The sequence below is a fragment of the Trichomonas vaginalis genome, chromosome VI (assembly GCF_026262505.1).
Source record: "Trichomonas vaginalis G3 chromosome VI, whole genome shotgun sequence".
Taxonomy (NCBI): Eukaryota; Parabasalia; order Trichomonadida; family Trichomonadidae; genus Trichomonas; species Trichomonas vaginalis.
In genome coordinates, this window is record NC_067208.1 from 20,198,506 (window position 1) to 20,204,505 (window position 6,000).

The following is a 6,000-nucleotide window of genomic DNA, read 5'->3' on the forward strand; positions in this document are numbered from 1 at the left end:
AGGGAGTTGGGTGGTGTGGGAGGGAGTTGGGTGGTGTGGGAGGGAGTTGGGTGGTGTGGAGGGAGTTGGGTGGTGTGGGAGGGAGTTGGGTGGTGTGGGGATGGGTTGGGTGGTGTGGGAGGGAGTTGGGTGGTGTGGGAGGGAGTTGGGTGGTGTGGGAGGGAGTTGGGTGGTGTGGGAGGGAGTTGGGTGGTGTGGGAGGGAGTTGGGTGGTGTGGGAGGGAGTTGGGTTGGTGTGGTGAGGAGGAGTTTGGGTGTGTGGAGGAGTTTGGGTGGTTGTGGGAGGGAGTTGGGTGGTGTGGAGGAGGGGATTGTGGGTGGTGTGGGAGGGATTGGGTGGTGTGGAGGAGGAGTTGGGTGGTGTGGGAGGGAGTTGGTGTGTGGGAGGGAGTTGGGTGGTGTGGAGGGATTGGGTGGTGTGAGGGAGTGGGTGGTGTGGGAGTGGGAGTGGGGGAGTTGGGTGGGTTGGGAGAGTTGGAGGTTGGTGTGGGAGGGAGTTGGGTGGTTGTGGGGGGAGTTGGGTGTGTGGGAGGAGTTGGGTGGTGTGGGAGGGAGTTTGGGTTGGTTCGGGAGGGAGTCTGGGGGCTGGTGTGGAGGGAGTTGGTGGTTGGGGAAGGGAGTTGGGGTGGTGCTGGGAGGGGTTGGGTTGGTGTGGAGGGAGTTGGGAATGTGTGGGAGGGAGTTGGGTGGTGTGGGAGGGAGTTGGGTGTGTGGGAGGGAGTTGGGTGGGTGGGAGGGAGTTGGTGGTGTGGGAGGGAGTTGGGTTGGTTGTGGGAGGGAGTTGGGTGGTGTGGGAGGGAGGGTGGTGTGGAGGGAGTTGGGGTGGTGTGGGAGGGAGTTGGGTATGTGGAGGAGTTGGGTGGTGTGGAGGGAGTTGGGGTGGTGTGGGAGCGGAGTTGGGTGGGTGTGGGAGGGGTTGTGGTTGGAGGGAGTTGTGGAGGAGGGGAGTTGGGCTGGTGTGGGACGCGAGTTGGGTGGTGTGGGAGGGAGTTGGGTGGTGTGGGAGGTGGTTTGGGTGGTGTGGAGGGGGTTGGGTGGTGTGGGAGGGAGTTGGGTGGTGTGGGAGGAGTTGGTGGTGCCTTGAAAGAATTGGGTTGAGGAAGGGATTTGGGCGGTAGTGAGTTGGGTGGTGTGGGAGGGGGTTGGGTGGTGTGGGAGGGAGTTGGGTGGTGTGGGGAGGGAGGTTGGGTGGTTGTGGGAGGAGTTGAGTGGTGTTGGGAGGAGTTTTGGGTGGTGTGGGGAGGGAGTTTGGGTGTGTGGAGGAGTGGTGTGTGGGAGGGTGGGTGTGGGAGGGAGTTGGGTGGTGTGGGAGGGAGTTGGGTGGTGTGGGAGGAGTGTTGGGTCTGGTGTGGGAGGGAGTGTGAGAGGGTGTGTGGAGGGAGTTGGGTGCTGGGGGATGGGATGAGAGGTGTCTGGAGGGAAGGGTGTTTTGCGTGCGTATGAGTTGGGTGGTGTGAGGAGTTGGGTTGTGGGAGGGAGTGGGTGGTGTGGGTAGGGAAGTTCAGGTGGTGGGAGGGAGTTGGTGGTGTGGGAGGGAGTTGGGTGGTGTGGGAGGGAGTGTGGGTTGGTGTGGGAGGAGTTGGGTGAGTGTAGGAAGGAGTTGGGTGGATTGTGGGAGGATTGGGTTGGTGTGGGAGGAGTTGGGTGGTGTGGGAGGAGTTGGTGGTGTGGGAGGGAGGTGTAGGAGGAAAGATGGTGGTGTGGGAGGGAGTTGGGTGGTTGCCTTGGAAAGGATGGGATGAGAGGGGTGTGGAAGGGAAGGTGTTTTGTGGGCGTTTGAGTTGGGTGGTGCCCTGGGAAAGGATGGGATGAGAGGGGTGTGGAAGGGAAGGGTGTTTTGTGTGCGTATGAGTTGGGTGGTGTGGGAGGGAGTTGGGTGGTGTGGGAGGGAGTTGGGTGGTGTGGGAGGGAGTTGGGTGTGTGGGAGGGAGTTGGGTGGTGTGGGAGGGAGTTGGGATTGTTGTGGGAGGAGTTGGGTGGTGTGGGAGGGAGTTGGGTGGTGTGGGAGGGAGTTGGGTGGTGTGGGAGGGAGTTGGGTGGTGTGGGAGGGAGTTGGGTGGTGTGGGGATGGATGGGAGTTGGGTGGTGTGGGAGTTGGGTGGTGTGGGAGTTGGGTGGTGTGGGAGGGAGTTGGGTGGTGTGGGGGAGTGAGGTGTGTGTGGGGAGGGAGTTGGGTGGTGTGGAGGGAGTTGTGGAGGGAGTTGGTGTGGGAGGGAGTTGTGGTTGCCTTGGGAAAGGATGGGATGAGAGGGGTGTGGAAGGGAGGGTGTTTTGTTGTGGTATGAGTTGGTGGTTGCCTTGGGAAAGGATGGATGAGAGGGGTGTGGAAGGGAAGGGTGTTGTTTTGGTGCGTATGGAGTTGGGTGGTGTGGGAGGAGTTGGGTGGTGTGGGAGGGAGTGGTGTGGTGTGGTGGAGGATGTTGGTGGTGGTGGGAAGGGAGTTGGTGGTGTGGAGTTGGGGGGTGGTGGATGGTGTGGGAGTTGTGGGTATGAGTTGGGTGGTGTGGAGGAGTTGGTGTGTGGTGGGAGGTGGAGATTGAGGGGTGGGTGTGGGAGGGAGTGTGGGTGGTGTGGGAGGGAAGTTGGGTGGTTGCCTTGGGAAAGGAATGGGGATGAGGAAGGGGGTGTGTGAGGGAAGGGTGTTTTGTGTGCGTATGAGTTGGGTGGTTGCCTTGGAAAGGATGGATGAGAGGGGTGTGGAAGGAAGGGTGTTTTGTGTGCGATAGTGGTGTTGTGGGAGGAGTTGGGTGTGTGGGGGAGTGGTGGTGTGGGAGGAGTTGGTGGAGTGGGAGGGAGTTGGGTGGTGTGGGAGGAGTTGGGTTGGTGTGGGAGGGTGTGAGGTGGTGTGGGAGGTGGTTTGGGTGGTGTGGGAGGGAGTTGGTGTTGTGTGGGAGGAGTTGGGTGGTGTGGGAGGGAGTTGTTGGTGTGGGAGGGAGTTGTGTGGGTGGGAGGGAGTTGGGTGGTTGCCTGGGAAAGGATGGTGTGAGAGGGGGTGTGGAAAGGGAAGGGTGTTTTGTGTGCGTATGAGTTGGGTGGTTGCCTTGGGAAAGGATGGGATGAGAGGGGTGTGAAGGGAAGGTGTTTTGTGTGCGTATGAGTGGTGGTGTGGAGGAGTGGTTGCTGTGGAGAGGATGTGGGATGGGAGGAGTTGGGTGTGGGAGGGAGTTGGGTGTGTGGGATGGGTTGCGGTGGTGTGGGAGGGAGTTGGGTGGTTGCCTTGGGAAAGGATGGGATGAAGAGGGGTGTGGAAGGAAGGGTGTTTTGTGTGCGTTAGGTTTGGGAGTGGGTGGTTGGGTTGGTTGGGTTGGGAGGAGTGGGTGTGAAGGTGGTGGAAGGGAGTGGTGGTGTGAGGAGTGGGTGGTTGCCTTGGGAAAGGAATGGGATGAGAGGGTGTTGGAAGGGAAGGGTGTTTTGTGTGCGTATGAGTGTGAGGTGGTTGTGGAGGAGATGGGTGTGGAGAGGAGTTGGGTGGTGTGCGTATGAGTTGGGTGGTTGTGGGAAGGAGTGGGTGGTGTTGGGAGGAGGGTGTTGTGGGTAGGGAGTTGGGTGGTTGCCTTGGGAAAGGATGGGATGAGAGGGGTGTGGAAGGGAAGGGTGTTTTGTGTGCGTATGAGTTGGGTGTGTTGCCTTGGGAAAGGATGGGATGAAGAGGGGTGTGAAGGGAAGGGTGTTTTGTGTGCGTATGATTGTGGTGTGGAGGGAGTTGGGGGGTGTGGGGGGAGTGTGGTTGGGAGGAGTGTGGTGATGGAGGGAGTTGGGTGTGGGAGGGTGTTTTGGTGTGGTTGGGAGGATTGGGTGGTTGCCTTGGGAAAGGATGTGGATGAGAGGGGTGTGGAAGGGAAGGGTGTTTGTGTGCGATGTGGGTGTGGGGAGTGGGTTGTGGGGGGGATGGAGGGTGTGGAAGTGGAGGGTGTGTGGGGAGTTGGTGTGTGGGAGGAGTTGGGTGGTGCTGCGTATTGGGTTGCCTAGAGGACGGAGGGAGGTGGGGAGGTAGTGGATCTTAGGAGTAAGCGTGAGAGTTTGGTATGTGCGTATGAGGGGGGTGATATGATGGACGAAGGAATGTGTGGCGAGGAAGGAGAGGGGTGTGGGAAAGAAGGGGTGTGTGAAGGCAGATGAGTTGGGTGGTTGCCTTGGAAAGGATGGGATTGAGAGGGGTGTGGAAGGGAAGGGTGTTTTGTGTGCGTATGAGTTGGGTGGTTGCCTTTGGAGAAAGGATGGGATGAGAGGGGTGTGGAAGGGAAGGGTGGTTTTGGTGTGCGTATGAGTTGGGGTTGGTGGTGGGAGGGGAGTGTGTGGTGTGGAGGGAAGTTGGGTGGTGTGGGAGGGAGTTGCGCGTGGGTGTGGGAGGGAGTGGGTGGTGTGGAAGGGATGGGTGGTGTGGTATGAGTTGGTGGTTGCCTTGGGGAAAGGATGGGATGAGAGGGTGTGGAAGGGAAGGGTGTTTTGTGTGCGTATGGTTGGGTGGTTGCGGGAAAGGATGGGATAGAGAGGGGTGTGTGAAGGGAAGGGTGTTTTGTGTGCGTATGAGTTGGGTGGTGTGAGGAGGGGAGGTGGTGTGGGAGGAAGGGGTGTTGTGGGAGATTGAGGTGGTGTGGGAGGGAGGGGGGTGGGGAAGGGATTGGCGGTGCGTAGTGGAGGGTTGGGTGGTTGCCTTGGGAAAGGATGGGATGAGAGGGGGTGTGGAAGGGAAGGGTGTTTTGTGTGCGTATGAGTTGGGTGGTTTGCTTGGGAAAGGATGGGATGAGAGGGTGTGGAAGAAGGGTTGTTTTGTGTGCGTATGAGTTGGGTGGTTGCCTGGGAAAGGATTGGGATGAGAGGGGTGTGGAAGGGAAGGGTGTTTGTGTGCGTATGAGTTGGGTGGTGTGGAGGAGTGGTGCCGTTTGGAGGGATGGGTTGAGAGAGGGGTGTGGAGAGGGAGGTGTGTTTGTGGTGTGGGAGATGGGTGGTTGCCTTGGGAAAGGATGGGATGAGAGGGGTGTGGAAGGGAAGGGTGTTTTGTGTGCGTATGAGTTGGGTGGTTGCCTTGGGAAAGGATGGGATGAGAGGGGTGTGGAAGGGAAGGGTGTTTGTGTTGGCGTATGAGTTGGTTGGTGTGGGAGATTGGGGGGATGGGGAGAGGGTGGTGTGGGAGGGAAGGTTGGGTGTTTGTGGGATGAGTTGGGTGGTTGCCTTGGGAAAGGATGGGATGAGAGGGGTGTGAAGGGAAGGGGTTTTGCTTGTGCGTATGAGTCTGGGTGGTTGCCTTGGGAAAGGATGGGATGAGAGGGGTGTGGGAAGGGAAGGGTGTTTTGTGTGCGTATGAGTTTGGGTGGTCTGCCTATGGAAAGGATGGGATGAGAGGGGGTGTGGAAGGGAAGGGGTGTTTTGTGTGAGTATGAGTTGGGTGGTTGCCTTGGGAAAAGGATGGGATGAGAGGGTGTGGAAGGGAAGGGTGTTTTGTGTGCGTATGAGTTGGTGGTTGCCTTGGGAAAGGATGGGATGTAGAGGGGTGTGGAAGGAAGGGTGTTTTGTGTGCGTATGAGTTGGGTGGTTTGCCTTGGAAAGGATGGATGAGAGGGTGTGGAAGGGAAGGGTGTTTGTGTGCGTATGAGTTGGGTGTTGCCTTGGGGAAAGGATTGGATGAGAGGGGTTGTGGAAGGGAAGGGTGTTTTGTGTGCGTATGAGTTGGGTGGTTGCCTTGGGAAAGGATGGGATGAGAGGGGTGTGAAGGGAAGGGTGTTTTGTGTTGCGTATGAGTTGGGTGGTTGCCTTGGGAAGGTATGGATGAGAGGGGTGTGGAAGGAAGGGTGTTTTGGTGTGCGTATGAGTTGGTGGTTGCCTTGGGAAAGGATGGGATGAGAGGGGGTGTGGAAGGGAAGGTGTTTTTTGTGTGCGTATGAGTTGGGTGGTTGCTTGGAAAGGTATGGGATGAGAGGGGTGTGGAAGGGAAGGGTGTTTTGTGTGCGTATGAGTTGTAGTGTTTGCCTTGGGAAAGGATGGGATGAGAGGGGTGTGGAA